The 27006-nt window shown below is 42.6% G+C and overlaps 1 protein-coding gene across 5 annotated transcripts in view; it reads right to left on the reverse strand.

The window, feature by feature from the left end:
• The window catches only part of LOC146810317 (ATP-binding cassette sub-family A member 10-like), a 1555322-nt gene that overhangs the window by 1491714 nt on the left and 36602 nt on the right, over positions 1–27006 (reverse strand). The gene's annotated exons all lie outside the window — the stretch shown is intronic.

A 27006-nucleotide genomic window follows, 5' to 3' on the forward strand; every position in this document is an offset into this window, starting at 1 on the left:
CAGGCCTGCCATTACAGTGCCTGCACGCAGTTTGTTAAACTGCCATGTTGTTGTGACAAGTGCACCCACTTGCCAGACCTTACCCTTCCCTTTCTATGCACATCAGACACCCTTATGGTAGGTCCAGGGTACCCCTTGGGCAGGGTGCAGTGCATGTGAAAGATAGTAAATGTACTAAGGTGTGTACCATGTCCTGACAGTGAAATAATCTCCATTTCTTTTTTCACTGTTGAAAGGCCTTCTTGCCCATGGAATAGAATGGGAAGGCTGTGTAATATGTTTTCCAGCCTATCTTCCCAAAGGCTTTAGATGGAAAGGTGAAGTTTAGTATGCTTGAACTCACAATGTAATAACACATCTTTTTATGAAGGTGGTTTTTGCATTGTGTGTTTATAAGCCACTCTTTTAGAAGTGGCTGGGTTTTTGTGCTCTAACATTTCTGTGTGTCTCTGCCTGGTTGTGGATTGACTGTCTGGATTTGAAAGCGATAGGATCTGGGGAATGTCTTGACCCAGGGGAGGAGGTGAGACAGCAACAGGCTGACCTGCATCTGGAGTGTAGGGGGAGGAGTAGCCCCTAGAGGTGAAGAGGCCTGGGTTGCTGCTATACAACAATTGTCCCATCTCCTGCTGAGTGATTGAGAATCCAGACCCCCACTAATCAAAGGAAGAAGGTATCACTGGCAGGGAGGTACCCAGAACTGGTTTGAACAGGGGTCAGTGCCCCCTGAACACAAAGACTTCAAAGCCATTGAGGGGTATAACTAGGAGAGCTGAAGACCCTGAACTTTAGAGAATGGCTTGATCAAGATTGAACAAGACTGGAGCTACTTTGTGGTCAAGAGGAACCTTTGCCAAGGAAGAAACAACTGAAGAGACTGAAGGAAAGGACTGACCCTTGCTGTGTGTTCTGGGGCTGGCCTGCAGTTTGCTGTTTTAACCAAGGAAAGGCTAAAGGGACTTTGCTGTGGGCTGTGCCCCCTGTTCTGCTTGAAAGGACTTTGCTGTGTCCTGAAGTAACCTATTCCCATGGGCCTGACATGAGCTGGCTCCCGTTCGGAAAATCAGGAACACAAAAGTTTCCAGAAGAGTCTCAGTGGCACTGTGTGCATGTGCTTGTTGCAGCCTGAGACCCTCGTAAGGTGTGCCCTGTGATGGTGGGCACCTGGAGTCCAAGCAAGGATCAGCGACGCTGTGTGCGTGTGCTTTTTGCAGCCTGAACCCTTTGTGATGATTGTCCAGATATCGTGTGCACCGGAATCCAAGTGAGTCTCTTTGACAATGTGTGCATGTGCTTTGTGCAGCGTGAGACCTTAGTGAGGATTGCCTTGTTATCGTGCACCCGGAGTCAAAGTGAGTCTCAGCGATGCTGTGTGCATGATCTCCGTGCAGCCTGAGACCTTTGTGTGGTGTTCCCAGTGATTGTGCACCCGAAGCTCAAGGAAGTCTCAGCGACACTGTGTGTGTGTTCCCTGTGGCAGCCTGAGATCTTTGTATCAGTAGCGGCCCGGACCAGCAGCCCCGGAGGAGCTGAGCCGCGGCCCGAGCCCGTCGTTGCCAATTCAAAAAGATTGCATCGGTGGCCCAAGTTGCTGGACGAGTAGAGGAGAGTGGATTCGCACCCCCCAGGTAATGTGTGTCGACTCCTGGGGTGGGGTGCGGGCTCGGAGGGAGACGCTCCCGGCCTCTCTCTCGTTCCGGCAGCGCGAGCCTCAGCTTCGGCTCGTATCGCAGCCTCTATTGCCAAGGGAGTGGCAGTTCCGGGGCTGGAGTGCGGAGCTGCACTTTTTGTTTTACCATACCTGAGTTGGGGGCAACTGTTAACAAAGGCTGACTGCGAGTCAGAAGGAGAGGCGGAGAGACCGCCTGAGGCACCGTGATCGGTGCCGGAGTGAATTACGCATTATCTTATTTCTGCATAAATAAGTACTGGATTGTCGTATTACACATTGCATCATTCCTGCATAAAGGAGTACCTGATTAGAGTATTACACATTGCATCATTCCTGCATAACGGAGTACGTGATTAGAGTATTACGCATTGCATTATTCCTGCATAACAAACTACCTGATTAGTGTATGACGCATGGCATTATTTCTGCATAACGAGCTACCTGATTGTCGTATGACGCATTGCATTGTTTCTGCATAACGAACTACCTGATTAGCATATTATGGATTGCATTCTTCCTGCATAACGAACTACCTGATTAGTGTATTATGCATTGCCTTATTTCTGTATAACTACGTACCTGGTGGTTGTATTATGCATTTCATTATTCTTACATTGCAAAGTGCCTGATTGCTTGACTACGCATTGCATTATTCTTACATTGCAAAGTACCTGATTGCTGCATTACGCATTGCATTATTTTTACATTGCAAATTGCCTGATTGTTGTATTACGCATTGCACTATTGTTACATTGAAAAAGTGTCTGATTCTAGCATTACGAACTGCATAACATGGTATTAGGATTACAGTGGAATGTTTAGAAGCGCTTATTAATATTGCCAGAACTGACAAGGGCCGGCTGGCCTAACAACCGACCAGGAGAAATAGTACACATACTCATATGTTGGATTTATATTGTGTGGTCTTATCGTATATCTTTTTATATAAAATGTATACTCGTTTTTATAACACTCGTGTGGAGTCTATTTGTGGTTTCATCATTGGGTTGCTGTGAGCGTGGTTGCAAATACTTTACACATTTGCCTTGAAGATAAGCCTGGCTGATTGTGCCAAGCGGGTGAGTGGGAGCTATCTCAGAAGGTGACCTTCCTGTCCCTGACGTGGAAATGCCGGTCCCTATTTGGCCTAAGGTACCCACCTCAGCCAACCAGTGATCCTGGGTCTAAAACTATTGTATAGAACTAAACTAGAGACTCTTCTCTGAGCACCATATACTTTTGTTAATCGTTTGTATTGCCATGCCTGAATTGCTTGTTTGCCTTATTTCAGTCTGCCTTAATTTCTTTTGTAGGCTTGGGAAGCCAAGCCTACAAAAGAAATTAAGGCTGTGGCTATTTTGTACTTCTATATTATGGTCTTAGGAGTTGTGTAGTTGAACTTGATCTTGAATATGTAATAAAACTCCTTAACCCATAGCTACCGATTCCTGCTCCTCTTTGTGTAGCCAAATGGGTTGCACTGCCAATTGAAATAAATTTGATTGAATGTAAACGCTAACTCTCATTACCTCTCATTCGAGTTCAAAAAGTCCATTTGAGGACCAATGGTAAGCAAGTGGGCTCAGAAAACACTGTATCACATGCGTGGTTGATCTGAAAATACAAGTGAAATATCTGCCATGAATGCCTAGCTGCCATGTGGCTGCACCTTTCGGAGGAACTCTTGCTCTTTGTAAATGTGAATGAATTTTTCTGAATACATACCTACGAAATCTGTCGAAGCATGACCTAGGAAACTAGATGCATGCTAAGCAGGTCCTCCCTTTAAGGTTGGTGATCACAGTTGTAGTGGATACTTCGAGCATGAATCGCATTTTAACATCCTCAGCTTAATGCAATGAGCTGGGGTTTGAACCATTCTGACACTTTCCAACACGGTTCTGCTGAACACTGTTAGATAGATACATAGGTGCAGATTTGGAAGCTTTCAGATACTTCTCTTTTAACCTTCACGTCCCATCTGGACTGTTTGCAAGCATATATATATAAATTCCAAATGAAAAACACGTACTCTTCAGTCCGTGTAAGCAGGCTCATCCACACGTGTGTTGTGACAATCCTTTATTCTGACAAGCTCTCAAATTCAGCATAACGCATTTCAACTCTAACGAGTCTTAGTCATATGCAGTTGGTAAATACATCCATCTATTTTAATCTCTTTTAAATGGGGAATATTCTATCAACATTGAGGTAGGACTACGATTTTCTCACATTATCAATCCATATTAAAGTGGCAGTGGGTCAATTTCTTAAAATGTTCACTATATATGTATGATAGGCAAAAAACAGTGTCATCTCTCCTCTTCATAATCTTCTCCTGAACCAATGTCATTTTATTGTAAAAAATGTTTGGCACTGTGTTAATTTTGCATAATTAGCTTGCATCTCCGTGACCACAACAACTATAATGCTTTACGTTTGTTCATACAAAATGTCCAAACTTCCTCAGTGTTTTTCAATTAATAAATCTTTTTTTCTCTTTTCTTTCCGATGACATCTACCAAGATACCGAAGAAATGCCTTTAAAGGATGTATTTCCATTTATGGCAAAGCTATTAGGCATCGTGTAAAAGGCACAAATAAAAACAGTTTCATCGGCCATTGACAACTTGCCTGTGTTATTACCTACTGGCGGTCGCCAGTAGGTAGTTATAGTTAGGACCCTGTTTCCATAGGAAATCCGCAACATTCTATTTTGAATAACTTTGGCGCCGGTCGACGAATCCTTGCGAATATTTCAAAATAGGTGGGGCGCTACGCTACGCTCCTACCCTGAAAGTCTCGGGGGGATTCGTCAAGCGGGGGCTGAGTTAAAAGGGGGGTCCCAAAACGCGTTTTTCCCATGCATTTTTCCATAGGACTTTTAGACACAGCTACAGCCCGAACGGCTGAACAGAGTTCCTTGAAATTCGGCAGAGAGGTAGTCTACAGGTCAAGGAAGTGCCTTTTGTAGGTTTGGTGTAAATCTGTTCAGTAGATTCTGAGAAAATAGCCTTTAAATCAATATATATATCTGAGCCAGCTTACGGTGCGCTTGCGGTGCGCTTACCGTACGCGTACGGTGACGTGCGCGAGCGCGATTCTGATTGGCTGTTAGATCTTAGTAAACATTCGAATCGGTCGAAACCAGGAAGCGGCGGCCGCCATTTTCTCTCTCGCACTCAGAGTGTGGATTAAAAAACAAAGGACAAAAACATGTAAAGGGGCTGGTTAGACAGCTCCAAAGCACCTAGCCATGTTGAGGGGGTCCCCAAAGATCCCCCATGGCCAAAAACGGAATTTAATTTTTTTCGATAATTTCGCCGATTACGCTTACCGTACGCGTACGGTAATAAATATAATAAAAAAAATTATCCACATTCTCTCCACCCCATGTGCAAATGGTGCCCGAAGGGCACCATTGGTGCATGGCATATAAAAGCAATAGAAAAATTAAAATATTACCTTTCACAACGAAGCGCATCATATGTCCTCCATGTGCGCACGGTGCGCGAAGCGCATCGTGCGTACATGGCCATTCTAGCGTAACGTGGGCACGCGGTGCACGTAGCGCACCGCGTGCCCACCGTGCGTGCACGGCACTAACTGCGTAAAGTGCTCACTGTGCGCGCACGGTGCGCGAAGCGCACCATGCGCGCACGGAACGAACTGCGTTAAGTGGGCGCGCACGCCACAAATGGCGTAAAGTAACTTAGCATTTAAAAAACCGTACAAATTCACTGAAAAAACCATAGGTTTCACACACGTTATAGTTAGGAATTAGCATTTAAAAAACCTTGCAAATTCACTGAAAAAACCATAGGTTTCACACATGTTATAGTTAGCGGAAATTTTACTGATAAAAAACCAATGAAATTCCCCCGTTATAGTTAGTGCAGGCAACTATAACTCACGCGACCGCAATCTTCTGCTGATGAAATATGTGTCTTTATGAAAAAAAAATATTTGTAATATATGTATAGCTAAAAATTTATGGAAGAAGACATGGGCAAATAAGTGTCTAAATACAGTATTAGCATCAGCAGAGGATTGCGGTCGCGTGAGTTATAGTTGCCTGCACTAACTATAACGGGGGAATTTCATTGGTTTTTTATCAGTAAAATTTCCGCTAACTATAACATGTGTGAAACCTATGGTTTTTTCAGTGAATATATATATACACATACATACATATGTATATATATATATCTATATATAGATTTATATATATATATAATATATATATATGTATATATAAATATATATATTCACTGGCATTATAATTAGGAATTGGCATTTAAAAAACCTTAGAAATTCACTGAAAAAACCATAGGTTTCAGGGGTGTTATAGTTAGCTGGACATTTCCCTCGTACTAAACCCTAGAAATTCCCCTGTTATAGTTAGTTCAGCTAACTATAACTCGCGCCCCCGCAATGCACTGCTGATGACGTCACATATTACATCACTCATGACATGGTCAGTGACATCACTGATGACATCTAAAATGACATCACTGATGACATCACTGATGACGTCATCCAGTGACTGTGTGTTTCTGTAAAGTTTAAATATGTTTTATATATTTATAGTGAAAGGTAAGCCTGGGCTAAATTTCCGTTCCGCTCGCGGAAATTGCGATAATTTGACCTATTCGCGTTCCGCGGAGAGCGCGAAAATGTCAAAATTTCCGCATTCCGCAGCTTAGCCATAATTTGTTTCTTGCTCGTGCTGTAAAATAATATATTCTCGCGCGTGCGCGATCGCCTTACCTGAATCCCCGCGTTCGCCGACAAGTTTTCCCGATCCGGTCGCGTTCTCCACAAGATGTTGGATTGCTGGTAGCCATTTGCGCTGTCTCGCGACAGTTCGCGCCCGCAGTAATGTCATTGGTCGCGCGATCACGTCTTTCTTCTCGCGATCATGCACCGCAAGAAGAGTGAAAACAAGATGGCCGCGCCCGCGAGCAACCGCATGGGTAAGTTGGTGAGCCGCGACCACGCAGAAAATACCCCGAACAGGCAGGAAAAAAACTTCCGCATCTTCGCGATATTTCTGCTTGTTTGCGGAGATTTTTAACATTTTCGCGATAATTTGCGAAAGTCACTTTCGCAAATTCCGCCTGTGGAAGAATAAGTGGCTGTACAAGTGTGTGAATGGATGATTTTCTAGGTGCGTAACCGACTCTATAAGTGAGTCATTAAATGTATCTTACTGCAGACTAGTGACTAAACTGTGTGAATGTCTATATGTGTCTGTTGGTGTATAAGTGGCTGCATGGTTTTGTGAATAGCTATATGAGTGTCTATATGGGTTATTGATTGGTTGTCTGAGTATCTGTATGGGTGCCTGAGTGTTTGTGTGGGTAGGGTGTGTGTGCATAGATGTGTGAGTGGGTGATTCTATGGGTGCATGGTTTTAAGAGTGCATCTGTGATGAACTGTATGGTTGAGTGAGTGTATGTATGGGTGTGTTAGGGATTGAATGTATATCTCAGTGGTACATTTGTGACTAACTACATATGTGAAAGGCAGTATATATGCGTGTAAGAGTATATAAGTGGGTATATGTGAGAGTGTGTGATTGTGAGAGTGGCTGTATGGATGAGTGTGTGCTTGTATCAATGATTGTATAAGAGCGTAAGAATGTGGTACTATTTTTATGAGTAAGTGAACTTGAGTGTGTATAACTGCATAGGTGAGTAAATGGGAGTGTGATTAATTATTTGCATGACTGACTAGGTGTGAGTGTACCTCTATGGATGATTGGTGGTGTGTGAGTGTCTATGTAGGTGTATAAATGCATATGATAGTCTTGTATGGAGTGACTGTAAGTATGAGTGACTGTACAGGTGAATGAGTGGAGGTGTATGTAGACCTAAGAGTTAATAAGTGGGTATGTAGTTATTGGTATTGGAGTATCTATGGTTTTGAGAATGGATGTCTGAAATTTTGAGTCGGTGTATCAAAGGTTATATTAGGGTGCGAGAAGATGTGGTAATTTATCACATGGATGATGTCATGAGTGATGTAATTTGAGATGTCATCAGTGATGTCATCAGTGATGTCACTGACCATGTCATGAGTGATGTAATATGTGACATCATCAGCAGTGCATTGCGGGGGCGCGAGTTATAGTTAGCTGAACTAACTATAACAGGGGAATTTCTAGGGTTTTGTACGAGGGAAATGTCCAGCTAACTATAACACCCCTGAAACCTATGGTTTTTTCAGTGAATTTCTAAAGTTTTTTAAATGCCAATTCCTAACTATAACGCCCCTGAAACCTTTGGTTTTTTCAGTGAATTTCAAAGGTTTTTTAAATGCCAATTCCTAACTATAACGTTCATGAAACCTATGGTTTTTTCATTGAATTTCAAAGGTTTTTTAAATGCTAATTCCTATCTATAACTTATCTCTGAAGATATCATGTTTAATGATTTTGATTGGATTGATATATTTTTCAAATTCAGTGTGTCAATTTCATTAATTACATTTTTTTTAAATACTTTTTTATCACCATTTTTTAAACTTATTTTTTCAATTAATTCTTTTAAAAATTAAAAAATATTATTTGAACTTAATGGGTTTTTCAAACATATTTTTTATATTTTTCAAAATATTTTTTTAACTATATGTGCAAAATGTTATTTTATATATATTTTTTAAAGTTTTTGGATCCGCGCACCCTATGCGCACCGTTCTCGATATCTACGCGTTAGCATCCGCGCATGGTATGCGTCGGGTACGTGTTTAGTGCGCGATCGCAATGCGACCGGTACGCGACTCCCAGCCTATACGCGACACGTTCTATGTACGTAACGCGACGTTTACGCGCTTCCGCGATGCGTGTTTTGCATCTATGACGCGGTAGGTGCGCGGATCCTGCGAAATATATAACATTTAAAAAAACATATATATATGTATTTCATGTGAATATTAATTGAAGACAAACTCTAAACGAGTCTTAAAACTAATATATTTTTACATCTAATCCTATAATTTTTTTTAATTCAATTTCGCGGATGCGCGCTGGGTGCGTGCTGCGTAAGCGCACAGTGCGTGGATCCCATGTGACCTGATTGCTTCCTCTTCTAACTATTGAAAGACCCCACCCATTTCAATCATTCTTCTTTGACCTTCTTTAGAGCACCATCTCTTTGGAGAGAAGAAGATTTTTTAGACTAAGTTTACACTTAGCGCTAACTTTTTCAACCAAAAATGGCTTCAGGACAGCAGGCATCACCTGCATCTCCTCATACTTCTGAGGATGAATTTTTGGAGGAGGCACCACCCAAAGAACGTTTTTCTCCAGTGGTGTGGACATTTTTTACTTTTCCCGAGGGGCAGAATAAGACCAATGCCACCTTGGTCACGTGCAAGATTTGCAAAAGAGTGCTGTCATGAGGGGATCGTAACAAGAAATACTCGTGCGGCACGGCAAGTATGATGAAGCACCTGAGGAGCCTTCATCCAAACAATCTTGCACGACAAGAGTGCAAACGGATGAGAAACACTCCTGCTCCTGCGCCTTCCACCTCATCGCAGCCGAGCTCATCAAGAGTGCATCCATCAGCCCTAACCTTGGACATCCGACCTCAATTTCAATTTTTAAAAGTGCTCTGCACTAAGTGCAATAGGACTTTGTGCTATGGTGAGCAGTCGATCGATCTGATCTGCCGCCGGCAAGAAAATCACATTTGCTAGGTTTTTATTTTTTATTTTTATTGTTCCCTGAAGTTCATTGTTTGGTTTCTCCTGTTTTGTTTTTTGTTTTTGCAGAAAAACCAAAAAAAATTAAAAATTGTTCAGAAAACCCCAAAAAAATTATAAAAGAAGAAAGAAGAAAAAAAAAGTTCTTGTAAGAACTAACTTTCCTGGTTTAAAAAAAGAGCTACATTTCTTTGTTAGTGTTAGTTTAGATGAATGTATGTGTAGTACGTAATTGACTGAATGAATGCATTAGTAGCGTATGGTGAATGTATAAGTGCAGAACTATGAGGAAGTGCTGCAGCATCACACAGTAACCTCTTTAACTGCAGTGTGCTGTAGTACTTCCGAAGCACAGGGATGCAACATATGTACATAAATATGTTGCAAATCTATGCTTCTGTCTGCACGGCTGCTTAAACTGCAGCCATGTGGTGACACAGGCACCCTTGCACCATAGTGCAAGGATATCACAAAAACAATGAGAAAATGCATTTTTCTCCTTCAATGTATGCTGAACATTTCAGCATGCATTGAAGATATAAAAATGTGGAGAAATTAAAACAATTCTCCTTGTTGTGCTTCCCTACACCAATTTTAGAATGGTGCACCATTCACACACATATCGAGATTTATGATTTCTGATCAATCTAGACATGTGTCTTGTTCTATGAGTATTAAGTGCAATCATGCACAACAACACTTATAGAAGACCCTTTCAACACAAAGTGGTCTGCATGATGAGGTTGTATTTACATGGAGTATAAAAAGTGCACAGAGTGCCTTTTCCTCTCTTTATAAATATGAAATAGTATCTTACACAATAACTATGTTACAAAAAGTGACATATTTCCGTTTTTAAAATTCCTTGCGAATGATAAAAGGTAAGCACAGAGTTTTGTCTGCAAAGGTGTTCAAAGAAGAATGATTGAAATAATTGCGGTCCTTCAATAGCTAAAATAGGAAATATTATGAACCCCTCAAATCTCTTTTTTTGCAGGTCACATGATATCTGATTATGGTCAGATTTCAAAACTAAATAGGTATAAACAGAGTGTTTTTAGAAATATGTTTCAACTTTGTAGCTTCTTGCAGACCTCCTCATTCTGCATATTGAGACTTAGTTAAACTTACCTTCACAGTAATAGGAATAAAAAATGGTACACATTTTTTTCACATTTTCATTCCAATCTAAATTCATAAAAATTGCTTATTTTAAAATTTGGATCTGTGAAAGAAAAGTAAAAAAAAATTATAACATGTAATAATACATTTTTTACAACACAGCATAATTTCCACAAAGTAACTTTTTTGCCTTTTTTGCTGTTCTCAGAATATATAAAATTTCACTAAAAATAGTGATTTCAATCGTACTCATCACTTAACAGCGGGCAAAAAAAAACAATCTCAAAGATTGTTAAAAAAACTAACATGCTATTCTCAAAAAAAAAACAAGATACAAATCACAGATATATAAAATGCATGCAGCTAACAAAATGTTATAAGTTTAACTTACAAAAACTGTAAATGTTGTCGCTTTAAAATATTCACCGAATCTAAGGATGAATTTTTGGAGGATGCACCACACCCACAACGTTTTCCTTCAGTGGTGTGGAAATTTTCTACTTTTCACGAGGGGCAAACAAAGACCAATGCCACCTTCGTCACGCGTTAGATTTGCAAAAGAGTTCTGTTACGAGGGGATCCTAACAAAAAATACTCGTGCGGCACAGCAAGTATGACGAAACACCTAAGGACCCTTCATCCAAACAATCTTGCACGAGAAGAGTGCAAACAGATGAGAAACACTCCTGTTCTGTATCTGTAAAAAAGAATCACAAATAAATGTATATTAATAACTTTCAAATTTATACTATTCCATTACTGTACAAACACATTTTATATAAAAACTGACTAAGAAACTATAGCCCTTAACCACAAGTGTGACGATGGTTAAAACACTACATGCATAGTGCATACTACTTTGAAGCAGTTCATGCCCTAAAGCCTACCTCACTAAAAGACTACATGCTAACTGACTAAATGATTACAGTACTATAAGGAGACACACTGGGTGAGTGACAGGGTGTTTGCTAGAAGTGTATGAATACTAACTAGGGAATTGAAGGTGTGAAAGACAACTGTGTAGGTGATTAGAGGACTGCATCCATACTGCATAGGCATTTGAAGCAGTCCATGTGCTAAGGCCTGGCTCACTGCATGACTACTTGGGTACTGACTGAATGATTAGAGTACAGCAAGGATAGTGCCTAGGTGAATTTATAAGTGGTAGGCTTTTCGCACAGGGAATGGATTAGTACTTGGTACTGAATGAGTCACTAGAGGAGTGCAAAGGGAGTGACAGGATGTTTGCTGGACTGTATGGATACTGACTAGGGAATTGAAAGTGTGAAAGACAAGTGTCTAGGTGGTTAGAAGACGGCATACATGGTGGATAGCGGTTTGAAGCAGTCCATGTGCTAAGGCCTGGCTCAGTGCATGAATACTTAGGCACTGACTGAATGATTAGAGTACTCCAAAGATAGTATCTTGGTGAATTTATAAGTGTTTGGGTTTTGGCACAGTGAATGGATTAGTACATGATGCTGAATGGGTCACTAGAGGACTGCAAAGGGAGTTACAGGGTGTTTCCTGGAAGTGTATGGATACTGACTAGTGAATTGAAAATGTGAAAGACAAGTGAATAGCATGTTAGAAGACTGCATGCATACTGCATAGACATTTGAAACAATCTATGTGGTAATGTATGGTTCACAACATGAGTACTTGGAAACTGACTAAATCATCAGACTACTGCTAGGTTAGTGCCTGAGTAAAACTTTTAAATGTTCAGTTCTGGCACAGTGAAGAGAATAGTACATGGTACTGCACTTTAGTGTCAAACCCTGACTAATTTTATCAATGCATAAGCAAAGAATAGCTTCTAAAGCTACTAAAACTTGACAACGTGACCGATTTAAAAACAGTTATCTGTCATCAAATACACTACGTTACCAAATGCTTCTCTCACAATCCTTACCCAAATGTACACAGACTCACAGTGTGATTTTAGACAAGCAACACTATCCCTAGCAGTTTACCAAAACTCATTCACTAGTCTAGAAGAGGTAATGGTACTGCACACAATCTACATATTTAAGTACAGCACATTAGTGTCAAAGCATGACTCATTTAATCAACGCATAAGCAAAGACTGGCTTCTAATGCTACTAAAACTTGACAACATGACAGGTTTTAAAAGAGTTATCTGCTAAAAAATACAAGATGTTACCAAATGCTTCTCTCACAGTGGTTCCCAAATGCACACAGACTCACAGTGTGATTCTAGACAACAACCACTATACCTAGGACTTTACCAAAAATAATTCACTACTGTGGAACTGATAAGGGAACTGCACACAATCTACATATTTCAGGACTGCACTTTTCTGTCAAAGCCTGACTCATTTAATAAAAGCATAATCAAAAACTGGCTTCTAATTCTACTAAAACTTGACAACATGACAGCTTTAAAAAAAGTTATCTGTCAGAAAATACACAATGTTACCAAATGCTTCTCTCACAGTGGTTCCCAAATACACACTAACTCAAAGTGTGATTCTAGACAAGCACCACTATCCCTAGGAGTTTACCAAAACTCATTCACTACAGTGCAAGTAGTAAGGAAACTGCACACAATCTACATATTACAGGACTGCACTTTGTGTCAAAGCCTGACTCATTTAATCAAAGCATAAGCAAAAACTGCCTTCTAATGCTACTAAAACTTGACAACAAGACAGGTTTTAAAACAGTTATCTGTCAGCAAATACACGATATTACCACATACTTCTCTCACAGTGGTTCCCAAATGCACACAGACTCACAGTGTGATTCTAGACAAGCAACATTATCCCTAGCAGCTTACCAAAACTCATTCACTACTGTGCAAGGGGTAAGGAGACTACACACAATCTACATATTAAAGTACAGCACATTAGTCTCAAAGCATGACTTAGTTTATCAATGCATAAGCAAAGACTGGCTTCTAATGCTACTAAAACTTGACAACATGACAGGTTTAAAAACAGTTATCTGTCAGCAAATACACGATGTTACCAAATGCTTCTCCCACAGTGGTTCCCAAATGCACACATATTCATTGTGTGATTCTAGACAAACAACACTATCCCTTGCACTATACCAAAACACATTTCTTCATCTAGAAGAAGTACTACATTTTAGTATAGAAACATAACATAACTCATTTCACAAATTCATAAACAATGACTGGTTTCTAATTCTACCAAAATATAAAAACAGCACAGTTATCTGTCTGCAAACACATGAAAAACACAAATGCTTATCACAGAATGGTTTCTACATGCACACACACTGTCAATAAGATTGTAGAGAAAAAAAGTACTCCCTACACTTTAGCAGGAGAAATACATTAGCCTGATTAAAATCTAAATAGTCTACATACATCCCCTCACAATTAAGTAACTCACCTTTCAAGTTGTTTTGTAGATTAAGAAGTATATCAGTCACTCGCCATATTTTCTTTTACAGAATCTCTGCACTGTGCACCTCTCAGCAAAAACAATGAATGGAAAAGTTTCCCTTTCATTTTCCACACATATACATGTAAACATCAAATCACAATCCTTCACACATAAACTCAAAAGCAAACACACATTTCTATTGGTTAAACATTTCAACCCTTTCCAAATGAAATATATTTCAACCCTTCCCCCAATCTGCCTTCTACCTGTTACCATAGAAACAGGCCATGGTACACTGCACTGAGCACACAGGTCACAAGTTCAGCACACAATGTTGCTAAACAAGACAGGAAGTGTGCTTCACTTTTCAACATATCAGCTTATCATATATAATGTTCCTTACAATCTGTTTTTGTCAACCAATAAGAATCATACCTTTAAAAAACAGAAATATACACCCTACCTTTCAGTGTAGAAAGTAGTCATACAACCAATGATTTCTTGTCTTTTTAAAAAAAAAAATTCCGTGGATCCGCGCACCCAACGCGAGAGAATCCATGCACCCAACGCGATAGGATGCGCGCACTGTGCGCGCATTTCGCCATTTTTTTTTTTTTAAAAGGGGGCCCCAGGGGGTCCTTCTAGGACCCCCTAAGCAGCTCTAGAGGGTCAGAGTATTTCCACTCTGCCCCCTTTATATGTTTTACACACTTATTCCCCTTGCTTCTTCAGCCTCGCTTCTACTGAGGCAGAAAATGGCCGCCAACAGTTCCTGGTTTCGAATGTAGACAGACACTCGACAGCCAATTAGCATTCAGCACGCGATCGGGAGGGTGCGCGCTGGGTTCGGGGAGGGTGCGCACACGGTGCGGGTAGGGTCCGCGGATCATCCCCGGCCATAGATATTTATGTACTTTTAACTCTAATTTTCTCAGGAACTACTAAACGGATTCACACCATATATGCAAAAGGCACGAGTCTGAACTGAGGACTACCTCTTTGCCAAATTTGGTGTCATTCCGTTCAGCGGTTCGGGCTGTAGCTGCGACAACAGATCCTATGGGAAATTGCATGGGGAAAACGTGTTTTGTGACCCCCCTTTTTTCTCGGCCCCCGCTTGACGAATCACCACGAAACGTTTAGGGTAGGAGCGGAGCAGAGCTGGCCAAAAGTTTGGAAAATTTCACGAATATTCGTGAACTGGCGCCACAGTTATTCCCAATAGAATGTTGCAGATTTCCTATGGAAAATAGGTCCTAACTATAACTATCTACTGGCGACTGCCAGTAGATAATATATAATATATATATGTATATATATATATATATATATATATATATATATATATATATGTATATATATATATATATATATATATATATATATCCAGACTAACAGGAACCCATTCGAAAGGAGGCCACGAGAAATAAAATATACTCCATTTATTTGGTTTGGCAGCTTGCAAGCAGGTTCACAGTCCAAGCACACAGCAAACAGTTGAGACGCTAAACGCGTTTCGGGAGTGATCCCTTCGTCAGCAGCGTCATCTCATGAAGCGGGAAAGCGCCATGTTAGCATACACCTGATAGTTATACCTCTGCCGATAGGCGTGGCCATCACGCTGGCCTTGTGGGGCATGTAGTGCATGCATCGTATTCCACAGTGGGTGCGCTTCCCCAAATCATAGTTCAAAGAAATAAATCCCAAGTGGGTTGGTGTGTGGCTAAGGCGGATGCCTGCCCCGCTTTATAGCTGCCAAACGAAGCGTCACTGATGCCCCCCTGTAGGGCATCCGATCTTTCTTTCCTCACGCTGAATCCGTCAGGCATCAGCAAGGATCCGCAGCCGCGGTGGGCCTCCTTTCACGACCGGGCAGGCCGTCAAATATATCCAGACTAACAGGAACCCATTCGAAAGGAGGCCACAAGAAATAAAATATACTCCATTTATTTGGTTTGGCAGCTTGCAAGCAGGTTCACAGTCCAAGCACACAGCAAACAGTTGAGACGCTAAACGCGTTTCGGGAGTGATCCCTTCGTCAGCAGCGTCATCTCATGAAGCGGGAAAGCGCCATGTTAGCATACACCTGATAGTTATACCTCTGCCGATAGGCGTGGCCATCACGCTGGCCTTGTGGGGCATGTAGTGCATGCATCGTATTCCACAGTGGGTGCGCTTCCCCAAATCATAGTTCAAAGAAATAAATCCCAAGTGGGTTGGTGTGTGGCTAAGGCGGATGCCTGCCCCGCTTTATAGCTGCCAAACGAAGCGTCACTGATGCCCCCCTGTAGGGCATCCGATCTTTCTTTCCTCACGCTGAATCCGTCAGGCATCAGCAAGGATCCGCAGCCGCGGTGGGCCTCCTTTCACGACCGGGCAGGCCGTCAAATATATCCAGACTAACAGGAACCCATTCGAAAGGAGGCCACAAGAAATAAAATATACTCCATTTATTTGGTTTGGCAGCTTGCAAGCAGGTTCACAGTCCAAGCACACAGCAAACAGTTGAGACGCTAAACGCGTTTCGGGAGTGATCCCTTCGTCAGCAGCGTCATCTCATGAAGCGGGAAAGCGCCATGTTAGCATACACCTGATAGTTATACCTCTGCCGATAGGCGTGGCCATCACGCTGGCCTTGTGGGGCATGTAGTGCATGCATCGTATTCCACAGTGGGTGCGCTTCCCCAAATCATAGTTCAAAGAAATAAATCCCAAGTGGGTTGGTGTGTGGCTAAGGCGGATGCCTGCCCCGCTTTATAGCTGCCAAACGAAGCGTCACTGATGCCCCCCTGTAGGGCATCCGATCTTTCTTTCCTCACGCTGAATCCGTCAGGCATCAGCAAGGATCCGCAGCCGCGGTGGGCCTCCTTTCACGACCGGGCAGGCCGTCAAATATATCCAGACTAACAGGAACCCATTCGAAAGGAGGCCACAAGAAATAAAATATACTCCATTTATTTGGTTTGGCAGCTTGCAAGCAGGTTCACAGTCCAAGCACACAGCAAACAGTTGAGACGCTAAACGCGTTTCGGGAGTGATCCCTTCGTCAGCAGCGTCATCTCATGAAGCGGGAAAGCGCCATGTTAGCATACACCTGATAGTTATACCTCTGCCGATAGGCGTGGCCATCACGCTGGCCTTGTGGGGCATGTAGTGCATGCATCGTATTCCACAGTGGGTGCGCTTCCCCAAATCATAGTTCAAAGAAATAAATCCCAAGTGGGTTGGTGTGTGGCTAAGGCGGATGCCTGCCCCGCTTTATAGCTGCCAAACGAAGCGTCACTGATGCCCCCCTGGAAAGATCGGATGCCCTACAGGGGGGCATCAGTGACGCTTCGTTTGGCAGCTATAAAGCGGGGCAGGCATCCGCCTTAGCCACACACCAACCCACTTGGGATTTATTTCTTTGAACTATGATTTGGGGAAGCGCACCCACTGTGGAATACGATGCATGCACTACATGCCCCACAAGGCCAGCGTGATGGCCACGCCTATCGGCAGAGGTATAATTATCAGGTGTATGCGAACATGGCGCTTTCCCGCTTCATGAGATGACGCTGCTGACGAAGGGATCACTCCCGAAACGCGTTTAGCGTCTCAACTGTTTGCTGTGTGCTTGGACTGTGAACCTGCTTGCAAGCTGCCAAACCAAATAAATGGAGTATATTTTATTTCTTGTGGCCTCCTTTCGAATGGGTTCCTGTTAGTCTGGATATATTTGACGGCCTGCCCGGTCGTGAAAGGAGGCCCACAGCGGCTGCGGATCCTTGCTGATGCCTGACGGATTCAGCGTGAGGAAAGAAAGATCGGATGCCCTACAGGGGGGCATCAGTGACGCTTCGTTTGGCAGCTATAAAGCGGGGCAGGCATCCGCCTTAGCCACACACCAACCCACTTGGGATTTATTTCTTTGAACTATGATTTGGGGAAGCGCACCCACTGTGGAATACGATGCATGCACTACATGCCCCACAAGGCCAGCGTGATGGCCACGCCTATCGGCAGAGGTATAACTATCAGGTGTATGCTAACATGGCGCTTTCCCGCTTCATGAGATGACGCTGCTGACGAAGGGATCACTCCCGAAACGCGTTTAGCGTCTCAACTGTTTGCTGTGTGCTTGGACTGTGAACCTGCTTGCAAGCTGCCAAACCAAATAAATGGAGTATATTTTATTTCTTGTGGCCTCCTTTCGAATGGGTTCCTGTTAGTCTGGATATATTTGACGGCCTGCCCGGTCGTGAAAGGAGGCCCACCGCGGCTGCGGATCCTTGCTGATGCCTGACGGATTCAGCATGAGGAAAGAAAGATCGGATGCCCTACAGGGGGGCATCAGTGACGCTTCGTTTGGCAGCTATAAAGCGGGGCAGGCATCCGCCTTAGCCACACACCAACCCACTTGGGATTTATTTCTTTGAACTATGATTTGGGGAAGCGCACCCACTGTGGAATACGATGCATGCACTACATGCCCCACAAGGCCAGCGTGATGGCCACGCCTATCGGCAGAGGTATAACTATCAGGTGTATGCTAACATGGCGCTTTCCCGCTTCATGAGATGACGCTGCTGACGAAGGGATCACTCCCGAAACGCGTTTAGCGTCTCAACTGTTTGCTGTGTGCTTGGACTGTGAACCTGCTTGCAAGCTGCCAAACCAAATAAATGGAGTATATTTTATTTCTTGTGGCCTCCTTTCGAATGGGTTCCTGTTAGTCTGGATATATTTGACGGCCTGCCCGGTCGTGAAAGGAGGCCCACCGCGGCTGCGGATCCTTGCTGATGCCTGACGGATTCAGCGTGAGGAAAGAAAGATCGGATGCCCTACAGGGGGGCATCAGTGACGCTTCGTTTGGCAGCTATAAAGCGGGGCAGGCATCCGCCTTAGCCACACACCAACCCACTTGGGATTTATTTCTTTGAACTATGATTTGGGGAAGCGCACCCACTGTGGAATACGATGCATGCACTACATGCCCCACAAGGCCAGCGTGATGGCCACGCCTATCGGCAGAGGTATAACTATCAGGTGTATGCTAACATGGCGCTTTCCCGCTTCATGAGATGACGCTGCTGACGAAGGGATCACTCCCGAAACGCGTTTAGCGTCTCAACTGTTTGCTGTGTGCTTGGACTGTGAACCTGCTTGCAAGCTGCCAAACCAAATAAATGGAGTATATTTTATTTCTTGTGGCCTCCTTTCGAATGGGTTCCTGTTAGTCTGGATATATTTGACGGCCTGCCCGGTCGTGAAAGGAGGCCCACCGCGGCTGCGGATCCTTGCTGATGCCTGACGGATTCAGCGTGAGGAAAGAAAGATCGGATGCCCTACAGGGGGGCATCAGTGACGCTTCGTTTGGCAGCTATAAAGCGGGGCAGGCATCCGCCTTAGCCACACACCAACCCACTTGGGATTTATTTCTTTGAACTATGATTTGGGGAAGCGCACCCACTGTGGAATACGATGCATGCACTACATGCCCCACAAGGCCAGCGTGATGGCCACGCCTATCGGCAGAGGTATAACTATCAGGTGTATGCTAACATGGCGCTTTCCCGCTTCATGAGATGACGCTGCTGACGAAGGGATCACTCCCGAAACGCGTTTAGCGTCTCAACTGTTTGCTGTGTGCTTGGACTGTGAACCTGCTTGCAAGCTGCCAAACCAAATAAATGGAGTATATTTTATTTCTTGTGGCCTCCTTTCGAATGGGTTCCTGTTAGTCTGGATATATATATATATATATATATACTTTTTCATGGCATTGCCTACTGCCACTGGTGCCTGCCCACAAATAGTGAAAGTCAGCATTCATTAAACACATATCCTAAGCCCATTTCAATTAATTTGAATAAAAGTTGGGAATTGAATTTCAGTAGCCTATGTGCCTGGGAGCTAACTTGGGACAGTTTGCAGTATTTTATTGTAAGTTTATGTATATTGTGCTTGCTACCCCAGATGAGAGGCTGAAGTTCTTTACGGTGAGTAATACACTCAGGGCTGGACTGGGAACCGAAGAAGCCCTGACACATTTTGCTAAGGAAGCCCCCATACGGTGCATAGCGAGCAAGCGCAGTGTGTGAGCCTGATCACTGTAAGGGGGCTTGTGGTTATTTTCCCACCAAGAAAATCTGGGGAAAAATAGTGAGTTCTGCAACAAATGTTTCATGATATATTCAATTGTATTCGTTTTGAAAGCATAGTAAATGATGACCTTACAGTGCAACATGATACGGCAATCTTTACTTGGGCTCTGAAATGATTCACTCACTATCAACCTCCAACTGTGCTTCTCATCTCTCTATATCCCCTGCTTCACATGTATTTAATTTGTTTTATAGCACCTCTTATACCAGTGTAGGGAGTCAGAGCATTTTACATAACACACACCTACAGAGACAACGAATCATATGTGTGTAAAACAGTGTATAAAAAATGTTACATAAGACAAAGGGGATTACAAGATGTAAGATTCACGTCATCAATACTGGTAGACATTTTTTGAAAGTCCTTGGTCTCCAGAAGCACAAACTCAGGATTTAGAGCAAAACACCGTGGTTAGGGTTCGACTTTACTAATAAGAATTTATTTCTACTGACACAAACACATTTGGGCAAAATTAGAATAATGAAAGACTGTGAAAAAAACATAACTTTCTAACCTCGATTAGGTTGTAACTTATGAACTGCACAGTAACAAAAGGATATCTGTGACAAAAGCAGTAACCTACTGACCTTTGCACATAAAATACTGTTCTGTAATCTACATAGTTCACACTCTTCGCAGCAGGCATATTAATCCTCTGTGCTACCTACCATGAGTCAAAAATGCCACTAGAAAAAAATACTATCTCTCTCCAGCAGGTACATTAAACACCAGAGTTATCTTGGCACCTTTATTATTGCCTGAAAACTGTTGCATATACAAGGAACTCTGCAGTGCTTTTAAGACCGCAGCACTGCTACAAAGACAGGCCCCCAAGTAATAAAAGAGGCCCCCACCCTTCATGCTTCCTGGGGAATCACCTGATGTGTGGTACAACCAGTCCAGCCTTGAACACCATACCTTGAAACCCAAGGTTAGTGGTTAGCCCGTTGGTTATTGAATATTGTTGACTAGTGGAATTAGCCTGGTCTTCTCAAGGAAATAATGTTATGCTTTTGCTCCTGTTTCTCTATGGTAGATTAGGTTAATAGCAGTTGAAGCAGCAGACTCAACTACGGCAACACACTCTAATCAAGCACCACGCAAAAACTCCAAAAGAAGCTGCAAAACATCAAAAATGCCTCCGCCAAACTCATTCTGAACATCCCCCACCGCAGCGCACATCACCGGCCACATGAGAACCTCCACTGGCTCCTGGTCATCAAAAGGATCACCTACAAACACCTCACACAAGCCTACAATGCCCTCCACAACGCCAGCCCCACATATATCACTGCCTCTCCTTCCAGACTCCAACTAGACATCTCTGCTTCGCTCATCAGGCCCTGGCCACCATCCCATGAATCTGCAGGACTACTGCTGGAGGAAGACCTGGAACTCCCTATATTGCGGGTGAGTAGTCACGCTTTACTAACCCACTGATTGATTATCATCATTAGTTGGGGCAAAGGCAGTTCTTGCAAATGGTTAATGGGATGAATAGATAGGCCAGAGGAGCTGAGGTATTTTTGGATTGCATGGATATGGTTTCAAAGAAAAAGGAGATTGAGATCTCTGAAATGAGGTACAGGTAATTATCAGAAATTAAATAATGAAGAGAAAGGAAGATGAGCCTGCGACTTAGAGTAAACTACTCAGAGAGAGTAGACATGCAGAGAATGGAAGTAAGGAGGGGGTCATTCAAAAGAAATAAAGATGAAGGAAGAATTGAAAGCTTTAAGACAAGGGAACATTTTTGTCAAGGAGTTTAGAATATAGTGGGAGAATGCTTTTTGGGCTAGACTACAATCTGAAAATGTAGAAAATATATCTATTCAGACACTACAAGTATGAGATCTTTAATGTGGCATGCATGTTGTATGCAGCAGTTCCTCTCAAATGGATAAACAAGATGAGTACACAGGTTGTTCCTTCAGGTTTGAGCAATTTTTAACTGATGATGGATGATTAAATAAAAATATATTGCATATTATGATAGGGACACTGTTTTCATGTACTTTAAAAGAAGTTCAAAAAGGGTCCATTTGCAAGTAAAGGTACACGTAGCAAAACGTAATCTGCAGGTCGCTTTTTTAAATCACTTAATGGAAGTAAGGCAAGCTTCATGTGTATATGAACATAACATATGCATATTTACAGTGTGATGCAGTCACAATCTTCTCATACACAGTTATACAACATTCTGGGATTAAGTTTATCAATTCTATATCATGCAGTCTAGTAAATTCAGCATGAATTATTTTTTGATGTTGCCCGTAGTTACTTGGTAGATACTGATGAATACAATTACCATTAAGCTGGCTAATCATGTGTGTTACTTACTTATTTTACTTTTTATTTGGAAAGTTTTATAAAGCACAAACCTGACCCGGCAGGGTATCAGAGCGCTGTACAATGCAGCAGGCTGGTTAAGCTAGAGCAGAAAAACATAATAGATAACTGCCCATATACAGCAGAAGCACATTGGAGACACAAAATAGACATGTAAACAGTTAACAAGATCCAGACTGCATATTAGATAAGGGAGGACAGGATTGTAAGGTCAATTCAAATAGTTTGTGAGGCTACAGTACTATTGTTGGATGTAGCTATTCAGGAGCAGACCTTTGACTTCTTTTTTAAATGTAGAGGTCGAGGGGATTGTTCTGATTTCTTGCGGTAGAGCAATCAATATTCTCAGAACAGGGCCGGAAAAGGCGCGGTTGTAGGTTGAACTGTAGTGGTTTCAGCAGTAGAGTGTTTGAACTTCCTAGGGCGCGATTCCCACCCGATAGTTCAAGATTTTTTGCCAGGTAAGTGGGCATTTTCTGATGCAGTGCTTTGTGCGTCAATCAGGCTATCTTATACCTGATCCTTGCATTGAGGGAAAGCTAGTTTAGTTGGATTAGATTAGGTGTGATATGGTCACGCTTTCTTGAGCCATGATGAGTCTGGCAGCGGAGTTCAAAGTGTCCATTTAAGAGGCCAATCTAGCTTTGAGCAGCCCAACCAGGGTCGTAATTCCATAGTCTCAATGGGAGATAACAATGGATTGGACAGCTTGTTGCAGGTTAATGGGCGATAAGACCGGTTTGATTTTCCTTAATGTGCAGAGTTGGTGATTGGCTACTTTTGTTGTCACATTGATATGATACGGTTTATTCAGGAATTTTTCCAGGATTAAGCCAAGAGATCTAGTTGAACTAAAAACATGTGGGGTGCGGTTGAGGGCTGCTCGTTGTTTGAGCCAGTCCTGAATGAGCGCAGTATGGTTGTGGGAGGCAAGCAAGAGAAATTCAGTTTTGAGTGTATTTATCAAAAGGTGGTTGTGGGATAAACACTGTTGGGTTTTTAAAGCAGCATAGTTGTGAGCGGTGGTGTTGTCCGGTGAAGAAATGTTCATATACGTTTGAGTATTATCTGCGTATATTAAGGCTGGGCAAAGCACTACGCTACGCTTGCGTAGTTTGCGAAGTTCGCGCTACTTCGCACTACGCGAACTGCACGTAGCACAGTGCGAACACGCGTAGCATAGTGTTGCGTAGTGCTGCGGTCATTTTTTGCTTGCTCGCGGTCCTCAACGTCAAGTTGGCGACCGCGAGCAAGCAAAATGACATCCCGGCGAGACTTTTTCCTTGTTCGCGATCAGCAACTTCAAGTTGGCGATCGCGAGCATGGAAAATAAACCTCCCGGCGAGATTCCCAATGCGAGGAGGTCAGGTTTCTCATTGCGAGTGGTCGCGTATGCTCGCGACCGTTCGCGATGAGAAACTACCAGTTCGCGTTGAGAAAGCTGAAGCTCGAGTAAAAATCTACTCGAGCAGCAGAAAACTACAGCTCGCACTGTGCAAGATGCCATTTTCAATGATTGCACAGTGCCGGTTGCTTGTCCGCACTGTGCAATCATTGAAAACGACATCTGGCACAGTGCGAACAAGGTACTACGCAGTTCGCGAAGTGCTACGCGTAGCTCGCGTAGTGCGAACTTCACTTTGCGTAGCTTCGCGAAGTGCTACTTCGCGAACTACGCCCAGGCCTAGCGTATATATGATATTGTATGTTAGTCCATTTCAGAATTTCAGTGAGAGGTTCCAGATACAGGTTGAAAAGAGTTGGTGAGAGTGCGGATCCTTGTGGAACTCCAATGGAGACAAGCTTGCTGTTGGAAATGTCGTGGTTGACTTTGATTCTTTGAGTTCTACTTTGAAGGAACAAGGCAAACCAATTTAAGACTGGACCTGATAACCCCATTTTTGTTTCAAGGAGGTCAATTCATTTGTTGTGTTTGACCGTGTCAAACTCTGAGGAGAGATCCAGCAGTATTAGTAGGCAAGGTTCGTTCAGGGGATCATCCACAATGTGTGTTAAAGCAGTTTCGATACTGTGTCCAGATCTGAAGCCAGATTGGTATTGGTCAAGGAACTGAAAATGTTCAATGTGATTACAGAGTTGTGTATGTATGTATTTCTCAAGTACTTTGGATAAAGTCATGATATTAGAGATTGGTTTAAAGTTGTTAGGATCAGATAAGTCTGCCTTAGGTTTCTTTGGTATGGCGACGACTTGTTCAATCTTGAGGCAATCTGGAATCAAGCCTTGCATGAGAGATTCATGCACGATCTTTGGCCAGAGAGGGTAAATGGATGAGGTAAGCTCTTTAAAAAATTTGGTGGGCATAGGATCATTGAAGTTATTTGACGGTTTTAACGTAGTTATGATGTTAAGCAGCTCAGCATCGTCCGGTAGTCTGAAGGTATTCCAAGAAGCATCATTTTTTGGAGTATAGGCAACTGAGACAACCAGAGGAGAGCTTGTCTAAGGTGTACCTTAAGTAGGTGTGGAGCGAGCTTTATTCTGTAAGTCTGGTAAGGAGAGTTGCAGATCGAATTCGATCTTTCTTGTTTTTTCAATGAAGTGGGCTGAGAACTCCTCACTTCTTAGTATTGAGTGTCATGTCATTTACGTGTCATAAGTTGATTAGAGAGGTGGTTCGATTGTTATTTGATGATTTTAATAAGTTTTTTTGGTCTGTTTTTGGCCTTGTCAAGCTACGGTCTAAAGTGGTCATATTTGGTTCTGCGTATATGTTTGTTATAAGCATTTCTTGTCTTTCTTAGCTGTTAGAGGTTAGCTATGGAGGGGAAATTTCTCCAAGATCTTTCAGAAAGCTTAAGTTTACATTGTACCTCATTAAGGGAGTTGTTGAACCAAGGTTTGAATGTTTGCTAGGGATTCTTTTGAGACGCAGAGGAGCAAGTGCATCGAAAATATCGGTCATGGAGTGAATGTATTGATCAGTGAGTTCATCCAGATTTATCATGTTGGGGGGCGGTGAAAAAAGATTATTGAGATTTTTGCTCATAATGGTAAGATCATTTACTTTGATGTTTCTCAGATCTCAAGATCATTGTTTTTTTTTTAGATTGTCCTTATCTAATCAATACTTTTTTCATGATGCAAAAGGAGATTAGGAGGTGATCTGACCAGTCGCAAGTGATTTTTCCTCAAGTTGTATGATGTTATCTTTGGCGATGATAAGATCTAGTTGGGAATCTTTGTCACATGTAGGGTTGTTGCAAAATTGGGTGAGGTTCAGATTGAATAACAAAGTCTTGAACGTGCATATTAATGGATCATTTTCGTTGTTCCAATGTAAGTTGAACTCCCCAAGGGTGATATGGTTGTGAAATGGAGCAGCGTTCACTGATATGGTCTCCATAATTTGCTCGATGAACAGAGGATTATCTCCAGGGGTGTGGTAGATAGTGTGTAGTGTATATATTATCTTGTTATTGTTCAGGATTTCGAGGTCCAGGTGTTCATAAGTGGACATCGGTGCCGAGAGCATCTGTCTCAAGCTGAGACGAGATCGATGGATGCAGGCAATGCCACCTCCAATTTTAACAAGTCTCTCCATTCTAATTATGTCATAGTTGGGGGGAACTAGAACGTCCAGGATTGGTGTTGAAGTGTCCTTCAGCCAAGTTTCAGTTGGGATCAGGAGGTGTAGTTCTTGTGAGAGTATGAGGTTTGCAATATGAGCTGCATGTCTTACAGCTGATCTGCAATTAATGAGCATCGTTTTGATGTGAGATTTGGTCACAACGGTTTTTGAGGTGTGTGGTTTTGGACAGATAGTAAGGTTTCCTTGCTCACAGATCTAAGATTCACACTGGGTTCCGTAACGAATTGGAGGGAATAGTTTGTATATTGAATGTAGAGGAAGCAGATTCAATATGATCTGATTTTTAGGATAGTAAAAGGGAATGAATGTCCACATCAGTCAGGTGATCAGTAACCCTATTTGGTCAGGAATGATTGTTAGGATATGGTCAAGAGTTCCAGTGAGGATTCCCTATGTTATCGCTGGCCGAGACTTCCCTTTAGAAGTATTTGAGCATTGTGGAGAGATTAGGTTGATTAATCTCCGAAGTCGTACTGAAATCCCCAAACTTCTCCATTTTAGAAAATAAGTGTAATAAGATCTGGGGGCTCTCTTCAAGTATTTTAAGATCATTCTTGATATCAGCCAGCTTATCCCCGCTGTAGGGAGGGTTTATCGTGTGCATGGGAGGTATGGTGGTATCCTGAGAATGAGATCCATCTGAAGGGAGAGAGGAAGGAGGAAGAGATTATTCCCCATAAGAAAGGAGTAAGGTATTGGGGGAGTTGACATGCAATTGCTGGATCAAGGGTGGTGTATTTGAGGTGAGGAGTGAGAGATTGGTAGTAAGAGGTGTCAAATTGATACCTTCACTGAGTGACAGATTGTAAGTCCGATGAGACTCGTGGGTTGGTGGGTGTGTTGCAGGAGAGGGATTTACCTATGGGCGAGTTTGTATTAGAAAGGGACAGGGTAGTAGCCCTCAAGTTCCCTAGATTGTCGTTATTGCAAACTATAGCGGGGTGTTTCACTGCCATATATTTAGAGGGATCAAGGAGGTTTAATGAGTTGGGGTATAGGTATACTTTAAAGCT

This window comes from Triturus cristatus, chromosome 7 (genome assembly GCF_964204655.1).
Source record: "Triturus cristatus chromosome 7, aTriCri1.1, whole genome shotgun sequence".
NCBI lineage: Eukaryota > Metazoa > Chordata > Amphibia > Caudata > Salamandridae > Triturus > Triturus cristatus.